Genomic DNA, 14,549 nt, shown 5'->3' on the forward strand with positions numbered 1-14,549 from the left:
TAGTATTTCAACAGATAGTTTTCCACTTGCCATTATACATGGTTTTCCTCTTAGGTCAATAAAAACATTTGAATATTACCATCTCACAAAAAAGTATAGTAACAGATTACATATTTTGCTACTTTTAAAAATTTTATGTCTCTCATTTTTTTTAAATTTTATTTATTTATTTGACAGAAAGAGAGAGAGAAAGAGAGAGCACACACACAAGTGACTGAGCCACCTGGGTGCCCTCATATTTTGCTACTCAAATCTGATTTTGAATAGATATTTTTTTATTTTAAAATCTCCAGGAGGGAAGCCTGGGTGGCTCAGTGATTGAGTGCCTGCCTTCAGCTCAGGGCCTGATCCTGGAGTCCCAGGATCGAGTCCTGCATCAGGCTCCTTGTGTGGACCCTGCTTCTCCCTCTGCCTATGTCTCTGCCTCTCTCTCTCTCTCTGGGCTTATCATGAATAAATAAATAAAATCTAAAAAAAAAAATCTTCAGAAAGAGGGGCACCTTGCTGTTCATTTGGTAGAGCACATGACTCATGATCTCAGGGTTGTGACTTCGAGCCCTACAATGGGTGCAGAGGTTACTAAAAAATAAAATAATAATAATAAAAAAAATCTCCAGGAGGAATAAAGCTAATTAGAGGTTTTCCTAGAAAACAAGTGTAGGTATAAATATATGCCATCATTGTAAATATATAATGATGTTGCATAAGGAAGAGATCAAGCCACAGGCTCAGTATTTGAGGCCAAAGTCTTCCTATTCGATTACAAAATTCTCTGACCTAAGATCTGTGCCTATGATAAGACCTTTGCCTTAGAGTGAGAGAGAATCCAGCTTCGATTCAGAACTCTCCTAGGCTTTCTCTCTAGTCTTGGAAAAGTCACATGGGAACATTCTGAAGGACGACCCCATGACCACGTGCAAGTCATCCAGGAGAAGCCCTTCAGTTCAAATAGGTTTCTGTTATTAAGATCAAATGTTGCCAAGATTACCTAATGCAAAATTGTTAGGACCCTTTGAAGACCACGAGATCAAGTGCTAAGTAAAATCCACTCTGAACATGTTTTGAAGACACCAAGCACATTTGGCAAGTGGAAATGTCTTTCTTCTCTTCAAATCGTCAGTACAAGTAGTATCTTCTTAATCAAGCCCTATGTTTCATGATGATGACAAAAGTTATAAGTGAGTCAAGTAAACTGTAACATCAGGAGAGAAAAACAACCAGACTGGGGACCAAGAATTTCAAAAATCTATGCCAGTTATCCAGTCTGGGGATATTAAGTCTTGCTCCTTCTCATGTTTGCTGTTTGCTCCATATCATTGATGGATAAACACCATCATCATCATCAACAATAGGAAAAAAAAAAAACTTAAAACAGGAGAGAAAGGAAGAGTAGCTAAAGGCAGCTCTTAAAATAGAATGGTTCACTCAAAAGAATTTACTCAAATGTAAGCACCTGAAATAACAAGTGGCAAAGCTCCTAAATAATAGATAACAGTAAACCCTAGCCCTGGTGTGCAAGCAACACAGACTACAAAGCAAGGAGAAGTCTTACCAGGAGTATCCTGTATTATCTAGAACTTATGATTTACACATATTGATTTCAGTAGAGAGGGCGATCGTCATATAGTATACAGGTAGATACACAGAGAGCACACGTACACACCATAGTGTACATAGAGGTTACATGTTTCCAACATAACTAACAGTAAGGGTTACTCTGCACAGTCATTCATTACATAGACCCCTAGATATGCGCCATATAACAAATAGTCCCTGTTTGTTTTTTATGCTAAATACAGGCAATGCACTCTGAACTTTGCTCTTCTCTTTAATTTTTTTTTTTTTAATGTTGATGGAGAGCTACTAGTTGAATTCATGGTCCATTAAGGGATTGCCACAGTTGTTTGAAAAAAATAGTGTATACGCATTAATGTGAGCCAAATATGGATTCCCCTAAGTCACCTTCTTAAATCATTTTCAACTTATATGAAATTATGAGACATAAATTGCTTAATATTAAAATGTTATGCAAAAAACCTTCATTATGCTATTATTTTCAGTTCCAAAGTCTCCCTAATGAAGATTCCATCCCCTCGATTCACCCTTACCTATATCCACAATCAAAAGTACCCTTTGTCTCATTAAAATTCAAGAGTAGTATAATGGGCTTTTCTCTTTCACTAGGCACTTAAAGATCTAGCTTTTAATAAATCAACAGGTGTATTTGCCTTCTTCATTAGATCATAAGCTCTTTAGGACTTAATACACATTGTGTAACTCAACTTTGTATTCCTCGTGGTACTAACGTGATGATTTCCATGTAAGCACTTAACACATGTTTAGTCGATTCAATTTAGGAGGCAAAGAAAGAGCAAATAGTGAATGGCCATATGGAGATTTCAGAAAGTTATGATAAGTAAGAGTGAATTTTAAAAGGTCAGAATTAGGATTTCATTTTCCCCCATTTTAAGTACCTATAAATGTTCTATCTGAAGACTTTTTAAAGCCTCTTTGTATGTGAACATACTTTTAGGTGCTTCCTCATGATTCACATTGCACTACTCTACTTCTACATGGTTCACATACGAGCTCACACAATTTAGAGTTGCTTTTTTCCCCCCACCTCAGTAACCTGATCGTCCTCTCACTGCTGCCCTGCTATATTAATGACACCTCCATTCAATATGGAAAGCCGTTACCTACCTTTGCTACCTGACTCTCATAGATATCTGACATCAGTCTTTTTGGTTTCAAATAACTCATTATGCAGGTATTAACTGATTATGTAGAGCCATATATAGATCTGTAACTGCTAAAATGTCCACATATTATCAGTTTCTTATTCCCAAAACAATTTCATTCTTTTAAATTACACATTTTGACAACAACTGGGATAAGAAAGGATGGTTTAAATAATCAAATAGGTTCTGAATTTACTTTATCTGTTTGTTTTACAGATCTATATTTCCAGGTGGAATATGTGAATATTCTGGTTAAATTGACTTATATAGTTAATTCATTTTGGGAGCCAAGCTATGTCAGACCCTTAGGCTCTTACTGACATAGGATGTGCACAGGATGAGCATAACTGACATCCAGTACTCAGTGATCGATGTTGGGTCATGAGAGAATTATGCCAAAGATCAAAAATAATTTAAAAGGAAAAGATACAGTAGGGGTTAAACCAAAATCGAAACAAAGCAAAACAGAAGATGGGCCCTTAACTTTGACCCAAGAGGACAGAAACAACTATTTAGGGAACAGTTGGAGTTCTATTCAAAGCATTGAAGGAATGATGTGGCATCATTCAAAATTAATCAAGAAAAAAAAATCCCTCCATCTATTTCAAGTAGAAAGGGGTTTAATATAGAAAATAATGTACTTAGGGCACCTGGGTAGCTCAGTGGTTGAGCATCTGTCTTTGGCTCAGGTTGTGATCCCCAGGTTCTGGGATCGAGTCCCATATCGGGTTCCCTGCAGGAAGCCTGCTTTTCCCTCTGCCTATGTCTCTGCTCCTCTCTCTGTGTCTCTCATAAATAAATAAATAAAATCTTGGGGAAAAAAGAAAAGAAGGTACTTCAACACATTAGGAAACATGGAGAACTAAAAATCTTCATGGGCCCTGAATCAAGGTCCAGCTATCGTCCAGGGAGTTGTTACCTTTATAAAGGTTAGGAACCTACAGAAAATTGCAGCTGACACCACAGCAGCTCAATCATGCATGACCTTCTGAGTACAGAAATTCAGTTAGAAAAAAAAAAAAAGAAAGAAAGAAATTTAGTTAGAAACTGAATAAAACTCACATCTATCCAAATATCTGCCGTATCTTTCAGAAGAAAAAAAATATGATTTCTACCCCTCCCTCTGTCTTTTAAGTAACTCATTGCATTTCATGTTTAGCAGAACCCGAAATATATCAGGAATTCTACAGGAAATTGGAGCTGGAGGGCAGTCGAGCAAACAAAGGCCAACGATGGTGTACACAGGAAGCCTGTTGGTGAGAACTCACAAAGACAGAGTGGTAGCAGATATGTGGGGGCCCCTGTTGCCATGGAATTCTAGGGGTAGCACACAGAAATCGAGCAGGGACAAAGGTGAGATTTTCAGGAAGAGGCTCTAAGCTTCAGCTGTGGGGGGGTTTATTAGAGAATCTAATTAGGAAAGTTACAGCAAGATGAGAGACAAGGATGCAATGGCAACGTGATGTGTGAGATCCTTGGCTGTAGTCTTCTCCTTTTAGCTCAACATACATGGGATTGAAAGCACTAACCCCTCACCTGGTATGATCAGGAGGCTGTGTGCAGGTCTTGTGACTGCAGGTACAAAATGTGTTGAGCAAATTGCATCTCTCATTGTCTTATCATGACCCAGTGAGTACTAGCTCCCTTCTTGGTGTAACTAAGGGAGCTGGAGTCCAAGTATTGCGACTGACCAGGATAGAATGCTTTAATTATTGGGAGAGTAGCTGGCTTCCATGAAATCAGGTCTTTTCATGTCTTGGACAAGTTACTCTTTATTTTGTTCTTTTCCTTCCAACCTATATTTCTTTTATCTGTGAAGACTTGTGTTTCAGGAGCAGGTTGAAATTTTCCTTGCTTAAGATAGCATTATCATGCAAATAGTATGACTTAAGGCAAGTCTTCAAATCTTCCATTCCTTATCTATTCTAGAACTGTTCATTCATATCTTATGACATGTAACTGTACCTCCTGCTAGGAGGGCCAGAGTATATTTTCTTACTTTTTTTGCTCTTGGACTTGGCCATATAACTTGCTTTGACCTGCAGAATGTTGGCAGATATTATGTAAGAGGAAAGCTTAAATATAAATTACTATCTGTAGACTGATGTGAGAAAATCATATTCCAGGGGAATATCTTGCTACCCTTTTAGCCTTGTTTCAGAAAACTCAAGAGAAGACCTAAACCCTTCCTGAACTATGGATCCAGCCTTGTTCGGTTGAGTTTAGCCCTGATCAGCCTAACCTCAGTAGACTTAAATACCAGGGAACATGTGAGTGTGACCTTTGTTTTTGTTAGCCATTAAAATTCTTGGGTTTGTTGTTCTTGTTTTATTATTACATAGCAAAAACTAATACAGTTTTGTTGGTTGCACTGACTGCTTTAGTCTTCATTTATCTTCACCTTTATTTTTCCTCTGCATCTGGTAAAAGGCCTCCTTCCAGGGTATTTTGAGTATCTGGCTAAGTACTTCTTGTATAGTAGTAACCTTACTTGCTGAGATAATCAGGATGAATTATTTCAACCAGTCATTTTTTTTTTCCTACTAGTCTAGTGTCATGAGAAATCCAAAAAGTGTCAGTCTCTTTCTACTGCATGGGAGCATTGTTGTGTCTTCTGGTGGAATCATTCTTCTCTTGGTGATGATGGTCTTTGTGGCAGAGAAAATTAGGGCCAACAGATATTAACACCCTTCCTTGAAGTTGACTTAGGGCCATTGCAGTTGAGTTCTGGCTATGGAAATGTGATCGGAGACATATCACAAATGGTCTGTGGCACTTTAGTGATGACATGTTTTCTTTATTGTTCTTGTCCTGCTGTCAGCCAAATGTTGGAAGCCATGTATTATGAAAGAAGTGCTACAAAAAGGTTAGAGCCAGTCCTTCCACATAATAATATAGAAGACAGACTCTACCAAACTTTACACAAACAAGAAATAAACCTTTATGGAATTAAGCCAGTGGTATTTTGGAGATGTTTGCTATATGACAAAATAATAAGCATAATTGCTATAAAATCTAACCTAGCAAAGTCCAAAGTTTTGAGGACAGTGAGCAAAAAGAAATATTTAACGAGTTATACACTACAGCTATACTGACTTCCATTCTTTGACACCCAGAAAATTATACTCTAACTGTTAAAGAAAGATTACCATATGTTAGTTTCTCATTTAGACATATTTGGAATGGCACCTGAACTTCCAATGTTTTTCTCCTAATTAGGACAGTAACTGAGTCTTCAATAAGCTTATTTCAATAATCTTTAGGGCCAGCTACATCTGGGTAGTGGAGTAAATCTTAAGACCCATATATTGTTTGAGATGAAATGCTTGCTTCATTTATTTTGCTCTAAAATCAGTTCCTTGAACAGAAGCAGAATTTTTCATGTAAAACTATAATGATGAACTATTTCTATAGATGTTAGAGCTAACAAAAGCTTTACAGGAAGAAAAGGCAAATACACATCCAGAATAATTTTCCTTTATAGTGAGGCATAGAAATCCTCTCTATGATTAAAGGAGTCAAATTCAATTAACTTGCCTACCATATGGCTGTCTAGTTCCAATGTTTAGAGAGAAAGTAGCAGCTAATCCAGTGCAAGTGATGATTAGCCCAATGTTATTACTTATTGGCTCTCTGAAGAGATTAATAGTTAATAAAATAATCATAAAAGTTTATTCCACCTTGATTATCCAGTATTTATTTTGGGAGATCAAGATTATTGGGTTTATGTGCTTGGTGGATATCTTATTAACTGAATGTGGGAGAAATGGGTTAGCTATTTCTAACCAATCTGTTTCTTGCTAGGCACACAGCTGCATTACCGTGGCAAGTCACATTTTCTAAAGATGATTGCAACAATATCTCCCATTGCCCATACTCTCATTATCTGTGATCTCGCCACTCTCCTATTGAAAAAGTGGTACATATTTCTCTAATATTGCCAATAAAATATGGCAGAGGCAACACTGTGCCAATTCCAGGGTAATTCTATATTGAACAGGAGGTTTGCTTTTTCCTGTTCCTTGGAATACTTGCTCTTAGATGTTTCCTCTAGGAATTTAGCTATAATCTTACAAGAATCTTATGTCACATGAAAAGTCTACTTGTGGATATTCTAATCAACAGCCACAGCTGAGCTACCAGTAAACAGCCAGTATCAACTGCCAATTATGTGAGGAGGCTATGTTGAATTCAAAGCCCATTGGCTAGCCAACATCAAATTACAACCACAAATGACTCTACATAAAAACCAACCAGCTGAATCTGGTTAACTTTCAGAACCATGAAAGGTAAGAATGAATCCTCCCTTGAAGGCATTACAATTTGGGCTGGTTTGTTTAAGATTTGGGGTGGTTTGTTAAGCAGTCATAGATAACCACAACAACTACCTTCTCAACCACCTACATTGTGCAGTATGAGTCTGGCCATAGGACTGTGTTCTGGCCAATGAAATATTCATTGGAGATGTTAAATACTATTTTCAGACTTGGCCCACTAAAAATTTCCATGTAATCCAATACTCTCTCTCTTTCTGAAAGTTGATACACAAGATTAATCTGGAAACCACATGGAGAACAAATGCGAGTCTAAGTTACCCTGGGGCTTTGAGAAACTATGTAAAGCAGAGCCCCTACCACCAGCACAAATAAATCTGGGACTAGCTTCACAAAGCAATTTTTGGGAGATTAAACAGTTAATATTTGAGGGTGTATATTATAGCAGATAGAGTTATACTAACGTATATTAACTTGTATTATGTGATAGTCTGGCATCTCCACTAACTTCCATGTCCACAACGTGGAAATAATAAGCCCTGACCCTCATGCATCACTGGCTTCCTATAAATAACCAATTGGGTACAGGTTCTTAAGATGCTTTTAAAGATAAAAAGTAGAAAAAAAATTAAAAAATGAATAAAATAGCAATCGTATTGATAATTATGGTTCTTGCTCTTGAAACGAAGTCTTTTAGAAGGGCCACAAACATGGACTTTGGAATCAAATGTATTTGATCCATCAATCCTTACTGTGTGCCTTGGGAAGTTATTTGGGGTTTTTGTCGAAATATAGTAATATTATAATGTATCATTTGTTGTAATTAGAACCCATTAGCCACTCAATGTATAAGCATTTCTTTCTTCAAAATAAATATGTCGATTACTGAAAAGAAATGTTATTAGCACCCATGGTCTTAATGGCAGAAATCCTAGTTAACTATGAGGTTCAGAACTTAAAACTATTCTGAGAAATCCTCACTTGACTTCAGTACCCCCCCCCCTTTTTGTGGCTTAATTTCTTCTTTTTCATTGGGAACTACTAGAAAATAAATGAATATGAATTTTGTTTTTGATTGAACACTTCTGTAAACAGGGATAAAAAAAGAAAACAGTCCAATATTTCACTCTTATCTTAGCAAAAACAGTATGATATTATTCTTCATCAATCTAATAAGTAATTAAATAATGCTGTATAAACAGAAAATATTGGTAAATGAGGGAAAGCCATTGTCATGAGGGTTGCAAGTCTGGAGAGATTAGCATCCCTCTGTCAAACACAATCCCTAAGGAAGAAAAGGAGAGAGTCCTAATTTGGGAAATCAGTCTAGAAAACAAACTGGAAAAAGGGTTATGTAGAATAAAGACATTTACTTCAGAAGAGGTATGCATTTAAAGGAGTTGGTTTTGAAATGAAAAAAGAAATACAATGTTTGGGATTTCAAGGAGACTGAATCATGAGTTATTGACTCATTAAAATGACTGTAGGTTCCCATCAATGCTGTTTTAATCTACAATATGACAAATTTTCAAGCTTATAAATATTTAACAATAATTTAAGTGATCATTATAAAAACTATGGCCAATTAAAAAAGTGCTATAGACTGTATAATACAGAATGCAGCAACTTTTTTTTTCTTTAGTTTGAAGTAATGGTATATTGCCAATAGTTTGTGACTCTACCTGAATAAAACATTTTAGCATTTTGTGTCATTTCACATATAATTAGGGAAAGGAACACTTGTTCTTGATGTGTGGAGCAGTGTAGAATCCATTTTATATGTGTGGTCTCCCTAAAATATTTTTAATTGGAAAGATACTTTACAAATTTAATATCTCTTCATCTCTGTTTCATAATTAACTTGAAAATGGGAGTCCATATGGCAGATGAGCAACATTTAATAAAAATAGCTGACTTGCTTGCCAGAAATGGTGATGTTATAGTGAAAAGATTTGCACATTACATAATTCATGATTTTTATGGGAGACATAGGGTTAGTCATAAGAACAGTTTTGAGTTTAGAACCTAACCAAGATACACCACCGTTTCAGTAATGAATAATGCAGATAACACCTACCTTCCCTGAACTACAGAGCAGAGAAAGCAGCTATCTACAACATCTCATTAGGAAAAATAAATAAATAAATGTGAAGAACATCTAGCTTGATGGAACCTGATGGAAATCTGAAAAGATTTTTTGTTGTTGTTGTTCTTGATTAATCTGTAAAAACAAGTTTGCACATTTTCTAGTTCTTAGAGTCTTTGGCAAACTAAAAGCTAATTAAGCAAAATGATTTTTTTTTCCTTTTCTTCAGATTATCTGATGCAGTATTTTATCATGAAGTTTTATTAGTGCAAATGATACAGGCCATCAACATGAAGCTTTTAAAAATAAATAAATAAAAAGCCTGGAAAGACACAATGAGCCCCACTCATTATGGTGCCTTCCTAGCACCCGACTGGGGTTTGCGTTGTGTCAGCATTTCCATGATTCCTGCTTCTGTTGATTACATGAATGGAATTCAAAGATTCATTTCAGATTCCAACTCAGACTTCAACAAACAAAGTGAACTTTTTTGGTCAACTTCTTGGGAAATTCAGAATATGGAGCATTCTCTTGTTACTATAAATTTGAGAAAGCATAATTCTTCCGCCCGAAAAAGCAAGGGCTTCCCTCCAAAAAGACAAAATTATTTTTTTCTCTATAGCCTTATTTATTGGATAAAATTTGTTAGTGTTTAAAAGTAATTCTATGTTTATTTATAAAGAAAAAATTAAATGGCACATCGAGTCATTGTCCAAAAATGTCTGTTGACAATTGTTGAGATGCGGTTTAATAATCCAGACATCACAGACAGATATCAAAAACTGTCTCCCTCCCTCCATACTTTTCCAAAAAGGTAAAACTGTTGATCAACATCTTTGCAGAACTTTTGATATACATAAAAAGGAATCACACTAGATGCACTATTTCACATCTTGCTTTTTTAAGTGCCTATTATTTTCATCCTTCTGTACCAGTATATATATAACTATGTGGCTCTTTTTAATGACAACATAATATTCTGTTGGTGGTGGAAATGTCAAAATTCATTAATAAGTACTATCCAGATGGATGATTTATGTGGATAGTGTTTCTTTTGTTGTTATGAGCAGTGATTTGCTGACCATACTTCAAAATCACACTACCTTCTGATTAGGATGTGAACTTGTCAGTTGGTTACACGTACTGTGTCAAAGGACCTTATTTTCCTTGTTAACCTTTCTCTTATCATCCCCCAAAATATCTCTGTTTCACAGGTGAACTTCAACAAACACTATATATTGGTAGGAAATACATTCATATAATTTATGTGAATCCTAGTTGAGTAAATTTCCAGCAGAGAAATCTAACTCAGTTGGTACATGCATCTTTAATTTTGATAGATATTGCCAAATTTTCCTCCAAATAGCTGGCACCAATAGTAGTTGAAACTGTATATTTCTCAATTCCTTCACAAGCTCTAAATATTATCAAACATTTGCATGTTTCTGCATGTCTTTGGTAAAAAATAAACAATAAAAAGAATATCTAATTTATATTTGCATTCATTAAATTTCAATGAGTTGAAAATACTTTCTAATGCTTACTGAACATTTGTCATTTTTTTTTTAATTCAACAAATCTGTTTCTCTGATAGGCTACTTTTCTTGAACGCATTGTAAACTTAATAAATTCTTTGTCAACATTTTTTTGGTGAGTTGTGTGTGTGTGTGTGTTTTTTTTTCTATGCTCTTCATTCCAATATTTATGTTTTTTCTTCTACACAGAGTATGTTATATAAATTGAATTTTTTCTCCTACTCATTTCATTTTTATGAAACATATACTTATTGACTGCTTTTATGTGGCAGATACTCTTCTGGATGCCTAGGATACATTACTGAATAAAATAAAAATGTTTACTGTTGTAGGTAAATATTTATTACATCAACAAATATGTGTCTTGATATTAGGAATAACATAGGAAACCCAGTTTAACCTTTCCCTAAAGTTGGGTTGTCTATATTTCAAAAAATATCAACTGAATTATTCTCATTAATTAGAAATATCTTTTTATTATAAATTAAATGTATTCTGACTATTTATAGCTCCCTATTTTGTCATAATTTCACGGTCAGCAATATGAAATCTAGAAGATTCATAAAACATTTTAATATATGGAGGTGCTACTCTTTCCTAATTATGAATCTTATTTTTCAAGATTTTCTTGCTTACATCTGTATTTTTTGTCTAAATAAGCCTCAATACTTTTTTCATTTCCCCCAAATATGCAAAAAGTTAATTTGTTATTTTTATTACGATAACAGTAGATGGATAAATTAATTTCAAGGGAATTATCTCCTGTTTCCAACTATGACTTTCTAACAAAAAACATATTATGACTTTCTGATTATTCAAAAGTTGTATATTTTTCTCATTAGTGTTTTAAAATTTTGCTCAAATATGTATTAGACATATCTAAGCAAGGCTAATTCTTAATTACATTTATTAAATTAAATTTTAACTTTTTATTTTATTATGAGTAGTGTTTTTCTTCCCCTACATTTTCTTCCTGGTTATTATATATATATGTAGAAAAATATTTACTTTTGTATTCTACATCACGTAAAGATATATTCATTTCTAGAACTACTGTAACAAGTTACCAAAAACCAGTGGTTTAAAACAACAAAAATTTATTTTCTCTCAATTTGGGAGGCTAGAAGTTCAAAGCTGTGATGTCAATAACGTTGCCTCCATCTGAAAGCTCCGAGGGAGAGTCTGCTCCTGGTCTCTCCAGATTCTTCTGGTGGTTAACAATCCTTAGCATTCCTTGGCTTGTGGGGTACATCACTCTCATCTGTCTTATCACATGGCCTTCTCTCTGTCTCTTCACAAGACTATCTTACTTGAAGAGCAGTTATAAGACTAAAGGCCCACCCTAATCCAGTATGATACCACTTAAGTAACTACATCTGAAAAGATGTTATTTCTAAATAAGGTTACATTAGGAGGTTCCAGATGGTCATGAATTTTGGAAGAGCACCATTTACCAACACATCATACCTTGTACTAAAGTTTTTTGTTGTTGTTTCATTTTGTTCTTTATTTATTATTATTATTTTTTATTTTTCTCTGTGCCTCTTTTCAGTGAAAGCCGCTACCCTAGAAACCACAGGTTTGCTTTATAGAACTCTAGATAAGATTTTCCTCTTCTAGAGTATCATATAAATTTTTCCTATTTTATGTCTGGCTTCTTTAACATTTTCTGCAACTCATCCATGTTGCTGGGTATATCAACGATCTGTCCTTACTAATGCTGAGAAGTGTCCCATTTTACTGATAGGCCACAGTTTATTTCTTCATTCACGAACTAAGCAGAATTTATGTTGTTTTTAATTTTTGTATATTATCAATAAAATTGCTAGAAATATTCATGCATAGATCTCCATGAGAGCATAGGTTTTCATTTTTCTTGGGAAAACTAGGATTGATAGTTATATAAGCATCTTTTACATTATAAGAAACTACCAGACTGTTTTCCAAAATTGTTGCATGATTTTACATTCTTACCAGCAGTATATTACAGGTCAGTTGATGCTGCATATTTATTTTACCATAAGAATCTGCATAATCTATAGTTATATACATTAATTTTATAATTATCTCCATGATTGTATATAAGTTTTATAAAGGAAAATAATTGGCTATTTTTTTTGTTTAGTCTAGTAAAATCCCAGACATGTTGTAATAATTCCTTGTTAATACAGAATGAGCTGGATCTAAATATTGACATCAAAGTTGAGGTGATGATGTGTTTTCAGATTAAAAAAAATACTTTAATCTCTTAGGTTTGATGTTTTCCACAGGTAGTAAAAAAATAATAATTAAAAAGCCTGGTCTTGCCTAAACTGCATTTGAAACCAAACTTGTGGCTTTAATTGTTAATCTTAATTGTATATTCAGTGTGCAGAGTATGGTTTGTGCAGCTCATCTCTTATTTTCTTTTGGCCATAACATACATGTCCAAACACAAAGATAATCATAATCAACAAAGGCGTTGATTTCAAATTAGAAAATTATATGAATATTTAGAGATAATGAATTCAATCCATGAGATTGCCACCTAAAGTGCCTTGAAATGGTTATGATTATGGCACTTGTATGGGAAATTTTACCAAGAACAATGATAAAGTCACTAATTGAACTACTATTTATACCAGAATATGAGAGATGTATGTCAAACAGCTAAATAGTGATTTTAGAGCCAGCACTCCACTGAAAGCCTTCTTATTTTAACTGTGTTTTTTTTTCCCCTACAAAACAGTTTTTCTTAGGGGAAAAAAAGTGCAAATGTTTATTGAATAGAATTGTGTTTTACATGATGTTTTTTATACCCATGGCAACACTGAACAATTCAAGAAGTGACTTACTGAATAAAAATAGCCATGATTATCTGCTTAGTCACAGGACAGAAACAGCATTAAACATTATAAAAAATGTGTTTGAAGAGATGAAACCCTCAAAGAATACTTAAATCATTAATAATGCTATCAGGAGCTACTTTATTAAGTGTGTGCCATGACACTGGTGTTACTACATTATTTCTTTATGTACCATGAGATCTTTAATATCTGCCTAGAGAATCATAGTAAACTGTTATCAATTTACTGACATATATTTAGGCCAAGTCTTGAAACAATGCAGAACTTTTCTCCCCCTTTACTCTGAAGTCTCTAGTAGACATGAATTCATGGCTTCATATGAATTTCAAACAAGGAAATAAAATTCCAAAAGAATGTCAGAATTCTTTGTAATTAGGTGTATGTGTCTGTGTGTTTATAATATTTGCTGCCTCTACTAGTGATTTTGAAGAGGAAATATGCTATCTTATTAATTTTACACTATGAGCACAAAGATTAGTCAGTAAACTAAATGTTTTAGCATACATGCTAAAGAGAATAGCCTGATTGATTTAAAAATGATATAATTTGAGAAAGTATATAAATTCCCAAAATATTGGGAATTGATAGTTAATTAGTAACCTGTGTGTTTTATACACATTAGAAGAAAAATCGAATACCCATGATTTAGATTAAGAGGTCTGTGTCTATAGACACAGATATAGATGATATATGTATCCAGTTTTTAAATTTACTTTTCTGCCTCATGAGATTCTTTTTTTCATCTTTGAGAATGAAAAACCAGATAAAAATATACATTGGGTACATTCAGAGTATAAGAAATGCAACAAAAGAAATAAAAGAAAAAAGATTGGAATCTCCAGTTTTCTGAGTATTTCATTCATATATAAACCCTGTGAGTTGTAAATTCAGGACAGAGGTTGTAAAAGGCAAGACAATTTCTAAATATGTAATTTTATTTGTTTGTTTATTTTTAAAAGATTTTATTCATTTATTTGAGAGAGAGAACACACGAGTGGGGAAGACGGGCAAAGACAGAGGGAGAAGCAGACTCCCCGCTAAGCAGGGACTCTGTTGTTGGGCTGTAT

The 14,549-nt window shown here is 34.3% G+C and overlaps 1 long non-coding RNA gene across 4 annotated transcripts in view; it reads right to left on the minus strand.

Moving 5' to 3' along the window:
- LOC111096439 overlaps window positions 1–14,549 on the minus strand; it is an 88,606-nt gene that overhangs the window by 18,910 nt on the left and 55,147 nt on the right. The window lies entirely within an intron of this gene.

This window comes from Canis lupus, chromosome 6 (assembly GCF_011100685.1).
Source record: "Canis lupus familiaris isolate Mischka breed German Shepherd chromosome 6, alternate assembly UU_Cfam_GSD_1.0, whole genome shotgun sequence".
Classification (NCBI taxonomy): domain Eukaryota; kingdom Metazoa; phylum Chordata; class Mammalia; order Carnivora; family Canidae; genus Canis; species Canis lupus.